This window comes from Belonocnema kinseyi, chromosome 6 (genome assembly GCF_010883055.1).
Source record: "Belonocnema kinseyi isolate 2016_QV_RU_SX_M_011 chromosome 6, B_treatae_v1, whole genome shotgun sequence".
Lineage (NCBI taxonomy): Eukaryota > Metazoa > Arthropoda > Insecta > Hymenoptera > Cynipidae > Belonocnema > Belonocnema kinseyi.
In genome coordinates, this window is record NC_046662.1 from 90,699,317 (window position 1) to 90,715,727 (window position 16,411).

The window sequence follows — 16,411 nt, forward strand, 5'->3', positions numbered from 1 at the left end:
GTAATCACAATATAGTAACATGAATTTTGGTAGAATTGTAACAACAAATATAAAAATGCTATTTTTTTCCTTAAAAAATATTTATTTGAAAGAAAAATTGTAAATGAAAAAATGCGCCCTTCAATAATATTTACCACTTTTCTCCAAAAAAAATTTGTCGCAGGTCAATACTCTTCGCGATTTTATCAATAAGAGAATGATGAATAAAATATATTAATAACGTAATTTCTATAACCTTGCGCTAAAAATCCTTTCAGAACTCTGAACTGGAATACAAAAGAAAACAAATTGTAACCAAGATGTCAAATATGCAGTCAATATTCTTGGGTGAACTTTTTGGAAGTATTTCAGCAAATGAAAAGTAACACGTTAATTTTAGTTTGAATACTTCAAGATGAAATAAACTAACAAAGACTATTGACTTAGAGCCTACTCAAACTTAAAAAATGATGAATTAAATTTAAACAATTAGAAACAATAAAGGCTACAAATTTAAAGTCTTTAAATTGAAAATTATACAATTTCTAACTTAACTTAATTTTTTTTTATTTTCAAAAATTCCAATAGAATATTCAAGATAAAACAATATCAAATATAATCATATAAAATAAAACAGGGTAAAATGCTTTCTATAAAATTCTTTAGTTGAATTTACAAAATGGTCGAAATGGATAATTGACAAATTTTGCGTTTTGGAAACTGCTTCATTTAAAGTATTGGTCTTTAAAACTTAAAAATACAGATATACTATGATTCATTTCTTAAGCTTCATATAGAAAAAAGTTGGGATCTTAAATATGCTTTTAATTTACATCCAGGAAACAAACAATACTGCCGTCCCTACTTTAAAAAGGGAACTGGTCGGGTGTTAAAAAGGGTAACTTGACTAGAAAATGTGATGCAGGCTCTTGTCAGGGGTTGATAGGGTTACCTCGGTTTGTTTTCTAGCAATTACAGGGAAGTTTAGAGAGATCTTAACATAGAAATTAGACAGGCACTACTCAAATACGAAAGATATTTCCCTAAATTTGTCAATATCAAGATAAAAATGAAATTTTTAATCAATTATAATCATAGGAGTCTTTATTTATAGAGTAAATTCAAACCCTGACGGGTAAACAAGCAGTACTGTGTCCATGCCAATGGACATTTCTATCAATTCATTATTTTTTCGATGGGACCTTGTAAAGCACTCGACAGGCAAAACGGGTAATATGGTTTTAAAAATTACCAAAACTCAAACTTTTAAAATTTTCATTTTTTCTGATAAAATTTAAAACATTTGGTGCCTTTAAAATTTGAAAAGATTTTTTCTTAAATATTGATTTAATTTAAAATCATCTATGTATGTTTAAAAATCATTTTTAACAAATCGAGTTTCAAGAAACTTTTTTCCTAAGTTCGAAAGTATTGGATGAATGCCGTCAAGTATTTATGATATTGTACTCAGCGTGACATCGTAGCTATGGGGATAAGGCGTTCGACTTTTAAGCGTGCGGTGTGTGCGTTCCATTATCGGTGTTAGCGGAAATTTTAATAAACTGCGTATCTCTTGAGTTATAAGTAATAAGTCTTCTCTAGTCAAATTCAACAATTAATTTAGTTTTAGAATTACGTGCGAAGTATAGTTAAGAATTTAATGTCAATAAAAGTACGAGATAACGGAAGAGTGTTTAACAGAGGCTACAGAAAGGTGTAAAATGTTTAGATTTAACTTTTGCAAAGAAAATATATTTTATATTTGGATTAATATTTTCCTTCGGAAAATAAAAAAATTCTGGTGATAATAGATTATGGCAATGTGCTAGTTAAACTTGTTTACTATTGCAACCATAGAATCACACTTCAGGAACCTGGGAAAAACTTTAATGGTAATTATTACGAGATCACGTGAACCATAACACGTCACCAAATAACCTACAATCAAATTAGGAATTAGTAAGAAAATAGAGCAAGATATAGAAAGTACTTTACTGTTTAGTCGGGCAATAGAAAGGTACCCTCGCTCGAATCTGTTCAGATAGTCTACGTTAGTGCCTTTTCTACAAAGCGTGACGTTCTTGTCGGGTCCTTTCTATATTTCCCGTTCAGCGCCCCAATAAAGTTAGGGCAAAATAATTAGTACCTTTCCAAAACCGCGTCGTCATTTCTGCACGGGTTGCTGTCATTCTTTTATATCTGGCAATGTAAAAATCAACTCAAACAAAAATGTCACTTATAGATTAAGAAAAGGAAAAACCTTTTTTTTCGACTTCATCCGTATGATTTTATTGGAAATTTTATATGACATTCTGGAGTCAGACCATGATTCCCTCATCGGATAGTCTATTTATAAAATATAAGTAATTAGAAATTAGGTTATATAAAACAAGGCTGGAATTCAATTAAAGGAGAATAAATAATAGTCCATTAAAATATTTAAAACGAAGTAAAGTATGATATGTTTAGATTATGTAGGAAGTCAAATAAAGATCTATTGAAGTGAAGTATTTAAGAATTTCAAATTATAAATAGCAGATCAAATATGTCGAAAATGTGTATACGTTGAAATTTATAATCGAACATTAAAAATAGTACGATCTGATACAGAAGTGTCGAAAATCGCTTTTCACAATATTATTAATGTGTCCACTTTAATGCATCGAATTACTCAAGTTTTTTGTTAGATCACTAAAGTTAAGCACTGCTTGTTGCCTCTGTTATACTCGGATGGGAGTTATCGTACTCAGTGATAATAATAGTATAAAAAACTTAAGACTCTTTTGTATTAAATAGATAACTATTACGTATTTATTTTTATTTACTATCAATTCATGTTTGGCGAAGATGTAGATGATAACTGAGTTTGTGCAGTAATTTCGCGTATATTTTTGGTTGCTGAATGTAAATCTAGCAACACTACATTTTATCTCATATGAATTTTAGAGGTTTTGGGCTCAGGATATTGAACAAACAACCAGTTTTTTAATTATTTTCAAGTTTATTATAAATTAGAAAACATTTAATTTAAAGAAATTTGGTTCATTTCGTTAAAAATAAATAATATTTTAGTTGTTTGAACTCAAACCCGATAATTTCCTTAAAAATCAGATGAGACAGAAAAAATTATTTGCAATAGGAATATACGAGGAACAATTGTACTCAAATCGCATCGTTCAATTAACTTCATTTTATAGAAGCAAAAAAACTTTCTAGTGGAACAATTTATAACCGATTTAGTCATTTATTTTGTTGTTGTATAGGTGGATACATCACTTTTTATTTTTATTGAACAGAAGAGGCAACATTTGTAGTATTAGTACAACAATTTTAAATGTTGACAATAATATACTCTATATTATTAAATACTTATTAAAATCCTATAACGATTGCCAAATGCTGTAAAAGGGAATATTTTATAATACTTTATAATAATATTTGAATATTAAACTTTACGGCAAAAAATGTCAAAACCTTAGAGTTTTCACTAAAATTGGCATAAAACCCCGAAAAAGTATGATTTTTGAAGAAAACTCAATTTCTTCAAAACTTGGCCTTAGCACCGCTTAGCTTTCTTTGCTTAAATTGATGATCGCGCGCATATGCGATGAAAACGTTCAGAAATTAAAAATCCGCAAATTTAAGATGTTTTACAGTGAAGCTCCGAGGCTGGTCCTGTTTTGAAGCGCTCGCCGCTAACCCCGCGCAGCTTCTTTTACTTCTACATGCGGCGTGGCGTCGATTCTCGGAAGGACTATATCAGAGAGTCCCTATCGCTAAGGTTCACTGTATTGTGTAAAATTAAACAAATGTAATTATGATAATTTGGATTATTACAAATCAAAGCATTATAAATTGCTCGGTTTTGGATACCTAAGCTACTTGTTCATTAAAAAATAACGTCTGGATCGATTTATGGGACCCGTGAAAAGATGGTTTTAAACAAATTCTTTAAGTTTCCACAAAATAAGATCTCTTTCAGATTAAGGATCGAATCATTCTATTCTTCTTCTTTTTTTGTGGCTTCTTGGATTCAATAAGCCAAGTCTCATCATATCGAATGAATCAAAATTTTACGTGAAAGATGCTCAATGCATTTGAAGTTTAGGTATGACAGTCCTGAAATCATTCCAGTAAAAAAGCGGGAAATTCGAATTAATGTTTTCAAATTATCTTTTTGGCAATATTTCCTTAAGGTAAATACTAAATGAAATTGAACTAGTAGAATGGTTCTTAGTATTCTACACCTTTTGATTTTTGATATTCTTAACAAAATCGAAACTGGGTACCAATATGGCGTCTCTGGGCCTTTAACCAGTACGTTTGGCTGGAAGGTGGGCCGCATTGCAAGTTGAAGGTGATATATGCGTCGTTCGTGCTTTGTGATAGGAGAGAGGCGCGCCGCCATAGAGGGGAGTTTAAAACATCGCGTGGGTGTGAAATAAAATGGTGGTCCCGCAAAGGCTTCGAGTTGGTGTTTAATAAAAAGCTATCTTCTCCCCCGTAACTTTAACAAGAGTGTGAATTTCTCGAAAGATTAAACTGCCACCCGCTGCGAAACTTTTTCTCCCGTAACAAATGACCACCACGAAAGTTACACCGATAGGTTCCGTAAATGTCACCCGGAAAATATGCAACATTTTAATGAAATAATTCTGAAAGTTATTATTACACCTGCTGTAAAATTTTCTTGCACATAATATGCAATTAACCTTAGGAATAAATAAGCTCTTAAATTTCCCAAGAACTTAAATCTGCAATCCCATTAAAAGGTTGCAAGTCCGAAGTCTTCATTATTTTTAGAAGAGTTAATAATTTATTTTCTCTTTTATTTAGAGCGAATCGAAATCGCATCAGTCGATTAAAAGAAGCAACAACAAAAAAACAAAATCAGGAGACCAATATTGTTTGAGCTTGTGGAGGTTTTTCAAAGACTTTGGCGAACGGCGGCGTACTTCCATTTGCCACCCTTTCCTCCCTCGGGCCCCTGATCTTCACGCGTAAAAACGAACACACAGTGAAAGCTTCCACATATGGTAAGGCCCCTGAGTATATTCTCGTAGGTGGGTGAGTATCGATGTAAGAGAAACATGAATGTACTCGCTTTTTCTCGACGTGTATAGGAACGAGGTATACGCGGAGGACGGCGGTCTTCGAACCCGGTAATTAAATAGCTGAACCCTGCAATTAGGGCCACTAAATCGTGACGGGCCCTGGACTCAGCGAGCGAAGGGCCCGCCAGACAGAAAAAAAAACGTCTCGAAACGTTGCTTTAACTCTCTCTCGGTCTCTCTAGGGTTGCTAGGCCGGTTTGCGAATTGGGCCCTCTTTTTCTATCCCACGGACCCTAAATTTGCAGGATTTGGGACCGCGCTATCGCGGGGGTGGCTTCGTAATATGTGGGAACCTGATAGAAAACAGGCACAGGCTGCATTAGGCAAGATGTGCCTAACGTTACCAGAATGCGAGGTTAACTTTGCTGGGAAAGAGAAGAAGTATTTAGATTTTTTAGGCCCGAGGAGTCGAAGAGGTGATTCGTGCCCCTGACCTGGCGAGACGAAAATCGACCTTGTACTTCCGTAAAATGAGAATGCTAATTTTTCAAGTGAGGATTTACGAGCGAAGGTAAAGGGGCTGTAAAAATATGGTATATATTTTGGGAGAATTAAAAAGGGAATTAGGAAAATTTGTGTCAAATTTGACTAATTACTGGATGAAACAAATTAGTCAAAAAATTACAGCAGAATAACAAGTTATGATTTAAATTTATCTAGTATGAATGTCAGGATATTTGAAATTGCAAAATGCAAAGTATAACAGTTAATTGATCGGGCTGTTATGTAGTAAGTAGTCTTCATACTCACGTAAAACCCATGAGGAAAAAAATGTGCACAAAACGCACTTACCTGCAACAGAAAAGAAAATAACTCTATTAGTCTCTTATTATTTTCTGCTCAACTTATTAAAAACTAGATTCATTATAACAATTAATAATAGGGGCGATAGGGAGCCAATCAAAAACTACATCACGCTATTCTGAAAAGTTTTTCCATCACTTCTCTCCTTCGTCACAAATCATCACATAAAGCTTGAACCCCCACCGTGGCGTGAAAAATACAAATATTCCATCCCATTTCAAGTCAAAACTTTTACTTGAAATTCATTTAATAAAAATCTGAAATAAAATATAAAAAATACTTCCATAATATTTTAACAGATTTCACATAAAAAAAATAATTAGAAAATAAACAGTTGCATTTACAACCAAGTAGTTGAATTTTTTGAAAATATAGTTGAACTTTTATCTAAAATACATCAATTTTCAATCAAATAGTTTAATTTTTATTTAAAATACGTAAAGTTTTATCTAACTAGTAGAATTTTCTCCTAAAAACGATCAATTTTCAATAAAAATGAAATAATTAAATTAGCAATTACAAAAATATATTTTCAACAAAATGGTTAAATTTGAATCCTATAAAATAATTATTCACCAAGTTAATTCAATTTTAAATGCAATAGTTAAATTTTCAACCAAAAACTAAAAAAATAAATATTCTTATAAAACTATGGATTGAAGACTATGTATAGAGAAAAAGCCATTCCTTATAAAGATCTATTTTACGACCAAAAAATAAAATATATAAATGGTTAAATTTTCGGCTAAAAACGATTAATTTTTAACAAAATAATAAAATCTTACACGAAAATAATTAATTTTTAAGAAAGTAGTTCAACTTTCATCCAAGTAATTGAAATTTCAACGAAAAAGATGAATTCTTAATAAAAAAATTGACTACTTGAATTCTCAACTTAAAACAATCAATTTTCAGCAAAAAATGGATTAGTTATATTTTTAGTAAAAGAAAATAATTTTGAACTAAATAAACAGAATGAAAAAAAAATATATATATATATATATATTCAAAAAAATCGTAAACTTTTAATAAAAAAAGAGGTGAATTCTAAACCACACATATAATAGTAGACTTTTCAATTAAAGGAATCAACGTTTAATGAAAAACAGGTGGATTTTCTTATTGGGTGCGGTCTTTCTATATTTCCCACACGTGTGCACTGACTTTTTAAAACTAAAGTTCAAAGCATCGACAACAGTTATTTGGTGATTGTGAATTCTCTTTTGTTAAAGCTCCTTCGGCTTTAACGAACACATTCTCATCACGTGTCTCGTGCTTCTCAGTCGAGTTTGTCCCTGAAATTGTATATCATTTACATAAATGCGTATTATTACAATTCATAACATGCATTGTCTCTTGACTTATTTTTATAACGTGCGTTATTTGGCTTTAAATGTTCATATTCGTGTTTTTTTTAATTCTGTAAATGCTATAACAATGGTAATTTTTGGTTTTCTGAAAAAACTCCTTTGGATAAATTGTTTATATTTTTGAATATTATGAACATCCGTATATAGAATTTTTGAATTAGAAAAGACATACAGACATGCAGACAGACATAAAGACATACAGACATAAATACAGACATACACATTCGTCAAAACCTGTTTTTCGGATTCAAGGGGTCTTGAAACGTGGACATTTGACAAAATTGGAGCGGATCAAATTTTACACAAATCTAATACCTTCTCTGATGAGAATGTAAAAATGAATTTAGAAAACAAAGAGGAGGAAAGAGGGAAATAGGAGGAAGAGTGTAAAGTCCTTATTTAGATGCTCTACTAGTAAAATAAAATCGATAATTTTAATTTTGCTAAGCTATGCAAAAAATCGTCACTAAATCTATTAACGCCCCCCCCCCCCCTAACTTTCGCACTATGACATAGTTTTTGATCGGCCCCTAAATAAAATACTTTACTGGTTTACGCTTTCCAATATGAAAACTATCTGCTAATCCTAAAAGTTGCCAGTTCAAAACAGTGGCGTAGCCAAGAGGGGGGGGGGTGTAGGACCCTCCCCCCTTGTCGATGGAAGAGGTATATCTACTTCTTTTTTGTATACCGTCTCAGTCGTCCGTTTATCCGATGTACCTTCCTAAACTACTTCCCCGCTCAATCTCACACCATAATAATGTAAACTTTAAGCCTAAAAATATTTTTATAGAAAACCTTCACATAACGAAACCGCAATAAAAACTAGCATTTTGAATCTATTTTTCTAAACGCTAAAACCAAAATTTCTCGCAGATTATAGAAGAGCATAAACGGCAGATAATTTATGGTACTCACTTTAAAATGAAATTAGTTCCCATTTTCGCAAATGAGTTTCTCGGCACATAGTTTAATTAAATGGATTTGAAAGGAAAACAGAAAAGTGTTTTGTTTTCATGAAAGTAGACACTTTTAAACTATCAGTCATAGAGAATGTGTCGAGAAGGATCAGTAGAATGAACACCAGCAAAACAGACGTATATGTCAATACTCAATATTTAAAAATTAAAATAGTCTCAATTTATATGTGTAGGCAACACAATGTTATGCAAGCGAACTGCTGGTACTTCCATGTGGAACTACATAACGAAAAGATCGCATGCTCAACAAATCAATGAGGAAGATTTAAATTTGGGAAATTCAGAAAATATTTAAACAAACACTAATGTATTTCTCAATGATATTTGATCATTTAATGTCTATCAAATTTCTTTACAGAAAAAAATTTTACACTGAACTAGCCGAATAGCAAATGTAGTTAATATCGCTTTATTATTTATTATATAATTAAAAACATTGGAATATAAAATAATACCATCACTCAATTGAGAAAGTTTGTGCCACTAAGGATACAGATATAATTAAGAACTTGAGAAACGATAAGGCTACCAAGATATACTGTATTAACGCTGAAATGCTTAAACACAGTGGCGAGTACATACCACATAGACTGTGCGAATTGATAAATTTATGTTTCGAGATGGGAGACGTCCCGGACGATTAAGAAAAGCGATTATCGTACCAATATACAAAAGAAAGGGAGATACAAGCGAACTGCAATAATTACAGAGAGATTAGCTTATTTAGTACCGTAAGTAAAACATACTCACAAATACTCATTTGTAGGGTAATGAAAATAACAGAAGAAAAGATTTGGAAAGTCAAATGTGGGTTTAAGCCAGGAAGGTCATGTACGGATGAAATATTTAGCTTGAGGCAAATCACAGAAAAAGCTTGAGAGTAGGAAATAAAGTTTGCTGGGCATTTGTTGACCTAGAAGAAGCTCTTGACAAAGTAGATAGAAGTAAACTTTGGGAAATCCTGAAAGAGTATGGAGTCAATGAATGGCTTCTGCAAGCTATAAAAACAATATATACAGGTGGCAAAGCGAGTGTAAGGCTAAATGGGAATATAAGTGATTGTTTCGATATTATTCAAGGAGTTAGACAAGGATGCGTTATGTCTTCATGGTTATTTAAATTATTCATGTACAAGTGTTTAAGAGTGGTTGTTTTCGACGAAGAAGTTGTGGATCTCGAAATAGTAAGGGTACGTAAGTTAGCGTTCGCAGATGGTAATGTTATTATGGCAAAGTCCATCGAAGACTTGCAAAGAATGTTGAATAAACTGAGTGCAAGCATGAAGAGCATTGGCTTCAAAAATAACGCAAATAAAACAAAAACTATGGTGTTCGAAGGAGAAATTAAGGAAGCACTATGCAATATTGTATTATATTATGAGAGAATTGAACAAGTTGATAAGTTCGTATACCTTGGTAGCTTATTTACAAGGAACGGGAAGATAGATGAGAAGCTAGATAGACGCATAAACGGAGGTAAAAAGGTTATTGGTAGAGCAGGGCCCCTTATAAGGAGTAAAAATATATCAAATAAAGCTAAAATGGCAAAACATAAATCTATATTTGTACCGACTGTACTATACATTACTCCCTTCGATCCCTGAACCGGTACCTCTAGAAATTCTACAATGTACCTTTACCGAGGTTCTAGTGGTTCGGAACCCACCCTAAGCTGTAGGTCCCCCCATCGTGTACTTGACTGTAACCCAGTCCGTCAATGATGGGGTACAAACACGACTTTGTACAATATGTCTAGGCAGACTGCTCTCATCAGATCACTTGATCGCATTATAAAAATGCGTCCGTGACTGATGATATATACCGGGACAGCCCCATGCAAAAATGATCAAATAAAAAATCCAACTCTAAACAAAAATGCCTGCGACATGTTGGGCAGTATAAGCCTGTGACAACATTTCAAAACAGAAATGTTTTATATTGAACTATTAATTTTAATATTATTGTTATCATTATACTGAGTATAATTTTAAATAAACATTTTAAACATTAATGTTAAAATAGAAATAATATACCAATAATAAATATGACATTTAGAAGTTTTATGTCGTACTATATTACCCTAATTTTTCCCTGTAAGTAGTACCTCACTTTCTGTTCAGACATGAAAACCCGCCCTTTTGCCAAATCCTGGCTACGCTACTGTGCAGACACTCTACAATCGACCTCTCTATATTTATTTTAATTTAGGGAATATTGGGAAACTAGGCGCACCAAATAGGGTGTAAACGGGCACCGGTCGGAACACGGAAGACGAGCAGGGTGGTGAGTCTGTGGAGGGTACGATTGGAGATAATGGTAACAAACAGTCTTCCTTCCTGTACAGAACGTCGGGGTCTTCGGGTCGGCGTCAGAGTCCGATGCAACGTGATTTCCGCATGCAAAATTAAGCGTGCACACGCACAAAGGTCCCCGCGAGATGGATGGCCGAGCATCACGCTCCGAGCCGTATTAAAATATCAGCCCTCTTCCCGCTCCTCTGTTTACCCCTTCCTCCGGTGCTTGCATTAAATCATCCTCCCACCAGCCCTCCGGCTATCTTCGAGACCTATCAGTGGACCGAGAAAGATACTGTACTTTTTCGCCAAGGGCCAACTTGTACTGTGTATCACGAATCGATATCGACATTCTATCTATACCACCGAGATCAAGACAGACAAAAATTCCAGGGAACAATGAGCCGTTTCTTTCATGCCTGATTTTTCCTTCGTTAATTTTATTCAGTTCTAAGAGAGCAATAGGTTATCCGTAAAATAATATTTGTTATTAATAAATTGTAGCTAAACATTTTTGAAATAAAATTAATATTATTAGAGTATTATTATTTGAAGGGTGGAGAGGCAAAAGGAAAATTCCCAAAAATTCAAATACACATCATGTTGCAAGATTTTGTCCGAAATCGTATTTTTTGTGGTAATAGCAGTACTTTAAAGTTACATTTTCATATCCATTGAAAAACACTTTTTGTGATCAAAATATTGTTTACGCTGTTGAATTCAATATCTTCATGGTTCAACAAGAAAAATGTAAATTTTTCTATTAATCATTACCTAAAAGCGAAAAATCGTCTGTCACACTGTGACTCCTTCATTGAAAATTTATTTTCTCGGAAGTGAATAGCTTTCTCCAGTAAAACTTTGTTTCTGTATTTATTAACTCATCACCTCGAGGGCGCATCATTATTAAAAAAATTATAATCATAATTTTTGTAACGATCGAGGTCACGATTTTAAAACAATTTTAGAATCCAAGAAAATTTAAACTTAAAAAGGAACTAAATTTTCTCGGAACTGAATGATTTTTTTATCAAACCTTTTTCCTCTGTATAACTCATCATCTCGTCGAAAGATTATCCCTTTATTTTTAATTAAATATTTTATTAAAAAATAATTGTCATCCCGACATGATCACATTCAGACAATATTTTCTCATAACTGAAAGCTTGTTTTCAATTAAACGTTTTTCGTTCCGATGAAACAATACTCCAACTCGGAAGCAGATTTTTTAAAAATACGATTTTTATTTTACGCAATGTTTTTTTCGCTTTCCCCTTCATTTTTGGAAGGCTGTTTAGAATTTATTAACAATATAATAGTCGAAGGAGGCAATTATCTTTTAATTGCAAGAATACGTATTAAAAACTGTAGAGAGTTTAGTTTTTATCGGATCTTTACTTTTCGGCACTCACAGTGACCGAAAATCATACAGTTTTACCGTGGCTGCGTGTGCCTATATATATATGTGCGGTTACCTGAACGTTGTAACTACGCTAACTTTTCTAAGATTTGAAAAATCAAATAATTCTTTGATACACTATGGTCCTCTATATTTTTCCCGCTCAGTGTCTGATCAGAAATAAGGAAAACTAACCGTGACTCTTTCAAATCCCAATCGCTATTTCTACATTTCACACTTTTCACGTTTTTTAAAATATTTTCACATTTTTCACCTAAAAGAGATCGTCGAACATCAATTCCTTTACCTCACATTCCTTTCTAATCTCTAATTACCCTAACTCTTATACTAAGCCTTGAAGCTACTCAATTCTTTTTAGAATTTGTAAAATCCCTCACAGTCTGCAGCAGGATGCTTATTAGAAGTGCTCTTATTTTGCTGAATTTTTTTTTCAGAGGAGTGGAAAACTGCAGAAAATCAAAACTCGTTTCAAAGAATAAAATTTAGATAAGACAGCTTTTCCATGCAAGTCAATACCTTCTTGAACGAACGTGTATACTAAGAGTCAGGACATGTTCTAGGTTAGGGGTGTAGATTGAGGCTAGCAGACAATTTAATTTTCTAATTATCGTAACGCGGCCTGATCGGGATGGTGGTTATCTTCTGGTGGCATCTACGAGAAGGGCCCTCCCCGCGTTTATAAAAGCTAATGGATCCTCGCAAGCGAGGCTCGACTCAATCTCAACTAATATCCGATGTTTTATGGCAAGCATATACGAGACGGGCAAATCGGTTAGCTCGGTAGGTAGTAGGTACCTGCGCACTACACTGCGGTGAATTAATTGATTACTCTACGTACCACGTACAACCGTTCTGGACTCTTAGTTTTTTACCAGGGAAACGAGAAATCAAGAGGGGCTCTGAGCACATTAAGAGAAGGGGGCGCACCAAGAACATAACCTCAAATGGTTATAACACCGATGGATTGCGGTCGCGCTCCGCGAATGGGCACCTGTGCTGGCGTGATTTCGAACAAGACAAACTAGTTTGCGCCTTGTATTATATCATCTTCAACATTTAGAAAGAAAAAAATGAACAAATAAAAAAAGAGAAATAAAAGTAAATGTATTGATACTATGCGAATGGTGGTACGCAGTGGATAACTGTCGATGACAGTATTGAATACCGTCGAGCATATTTGTACTTTTTGTAAAATATTTTCAGTATCTCAAAAAATGACTAATAGGACTTGCTGACTAGTGAGATGAAAGGAAAGTGGTTTCCTGCTGAGAATACATGCTGAGACTTAACCTAGACGGCACACCTCCGCGCTATTGTAAGTCCGCGGGAGGTTAAATCTCTACAAATAGGCTGGTAATGTACGAATGTTCACGTAGGCGCTAAACGGACATATCATTGACAAACGATATCTCAACCCCTCTGTGTGGTCCGATGTAAGGATAATATATACAAAACTATATGTAAAAAAATTTCTACAAAGCCCTAGGAATTTCATTTTCAATATAATATTCCTCACACAAGCAAATAGAAAAAAATCATTATTAGTCAAAGTTCCCAGAACTAAAAAAATCAGAAGAATAAGGTTTGTGATCCTGCATGTGTAGCTTGAATCACCCTGGGCAGATGGTTAGATCGCAGTTGCAACGTGGTTATCGCGTTAACCTTTTGCCTCGATTCGCGGAGAGAAGACCGAGACTGCGAGACTGAGGTGTGAAACCACTCGAAAGCAAAGAGCACAGAAATTGCGTGCCATTATCCGGTAATACTCTCGCAAAATCGCTGTACTTCAAGACTCGTCGATAACGATTCGAAGAATGTTTCTTTTGTGCTCTTTTTTTTTATCGAGCACGTCTTGTGCACCGTACACATTACTCTTTTTTATTTTTTATTCATCGACAAAATCGATTCTTCGTAAGCAGTAGGTATAGCGATTCGCGGAAAAGGATTATTCATCGAAAGTGAAATGATCTTTTGGGAAGTAAAATGATGCCATTAAAGAACTATAAGCAATAAATAAAATAGGGTAAATATATAGGAACTAAGAATAGAAGAAAGTTTCTTTAACAGAGGGCGCTCGTTTTCGTAAGAAATAGTTCAAAGTTTAATTAACAAATGGTTACTTTAAAACACTGAGTTGGAGCCATTCAAAAACGTGGTTTATTTTACAAGTAAAGCATCTATATTCCCCTCTTCTTTCCTATTTTAAAGAATTCCTCTTTTTGCCCTTTTTCTCAACTTCAGTTCATAATTCATTTCATTTTCCTAAAAATTCCTTTATTTGGTTGAAGATTGAAATATTTGGTTAAAAATTCGTTGATTTCCCGATCATTAATTTTCTTCAATTAAAATTTAACTAAACCATGTTGGCTGCAAAATTATAATTTTTAGTTAAAAAGTCAACTATTTAATTTCTTATTGAGAATAAATTGTTTTGTTTGACAACTACATAAATACTTGGTTGAAAGTTGAACTACTTTATTAAAAGCTATATTTATTGCTTTAGTTCAAAATTCAACTATTTTTTTGAAAATTTATATATTTTGTTATTAATTCGTTCTTTTCGATAGAAAATTAGTATTTTTGGTTTAAAATTCCACTGCTTGTTTATAAGCTGATCTAATTTTTTAAAACATTATTTAATTACTTGGGGACTCGTTTCTTTAGTTTTTAATTTAACAATTTTTTTCAAAATTCTTTTTTTTTCTTTGCTCAAAATTTATCGTTTATAGTGTAAAGTTCAACTATTTGGTTAAAATGAAGACCTTTTCTTGAAAATTCAACTCTTTAATAAAAAATTCATCATTTTCGCTTACAAATTTAACTGCTCCTTCGAAAAATCATCTTTTAAAGTTAAAAATACTATTATTTTGGTAGAAGTTTCAACAACTTGATAGAAAATTAATTTTTTGGTTAAAATAATTTAAATTCTTGAGTTAAGGATTTTACGGTTTAGTAGAGGGTTTGCCATTTTAGCTTGAAAATCCAAAAGTTGGGTTGAAATTTGTTTTCTGTCTTGGCTGAAAAATCGGTTTGGATTAAAATATCAAGTATTATATTTTCTCGATCGGAATCAATATTTTTTGTTAAATTCTACTTTTTTTCAAAAGTAAAATTATAATATTTTTTTGGTTTGAAATCTCAACTAGTATATTTTTCGTTGAGAATCATTTTTATTGAAAAATTTAAGTACTTGGTTAAAATTTGAACTTCTTTGTTGAAATGTTTGTTATTGTTAAAGATTCATCGATTAAATAAAAAATTCAATTATTTATTTGAAAATTTAGGTATTTTATTGAAAATTCAACTGTTTTCAAACAGATTGAGTCAGTGATTCAACTATTTGGTTTAAGATGCAATATATTTCAGTTTGAAATGTTAGGTGTTTAATATTGAATTCAGTATATGGTACATTTACATTAATTTTATATGAAATAATTTATTCCCCTATTATTTCCCTTTTTTCGTAAAAAACACACTATTTCCTCTATTTTGCGATCATTTTGAGTTTTCATGTCAGATTTATTTTTGATTTTTATTGAATGAAATCGACGAAGAATTTTTGACTTAAATGAGGGGGTGGGGGTGTATTTGTCACGTCACCCTGGGGGTTTCAAGATTTGTTGAGATCATCTATGACGAAGAAGGGAAAGGGTGGAAAGTATTTCAAATAACGGACTTACACAGAAAAAAACTGGAGGTGCGTCCGTGTTGCGGCTCAAGAAAAAGTTGGCATCCCTTAGAACTAAATCTTCAATAGACTTCCTTTTTAAGGTTCTTTTTTAGTTCGTTGATATCAAATAGATGGCGGCATAAAAAGCAGATCTGCAGCCGGTAAAAGTTTAAAAACTACATTAGAAGCTGTCTCATCCTATGTCCATTATCTTCCTTGTAAGAATTACTAATATGTATAATTTTAGTTTCGGTATTAAATTTTTCCCATTGCAATGTTAAAAAGTCTGTATTGCAATGTGAAAGGTTCATCATTAGCTTCTAAAACCTTCTATTAAAACTCATACATTGAGTTCCTTTGAAAAAATTTATGATTTTGGGTTCCTTTTCAGCAATACAGGTTCCTTTTTGCCGCAGCTCCCTTCGAACCAAAAATCGGTTCTAATAGAAACCTCAGTTTTGTCTGTGCTTTTGAACGGACCACTTTGGCTTGCTTCAGCTTTTATTGTACAGATTTCAGAAAAAGTTAGTAAGTGAAGGTGTAAATGTAATCAATTAGAAAAATCGTAAAATGTTAAGTGTCATTATAAATCCAGTTCTAACCGAGCAAGGGATACTGGAGTGATAAAAAGAAGAGCCTTGTGAGTGAGCTGATCATCTCAAGCCAGCCTTGCGTGGAGACGAGGAGTTATGGCCGCATTCGTCTCCATTACCCGGTGAATCATTGAGAGAACGACCTAACCTTACATGTAAACCAACCTCAATTCACATATATAGCGATA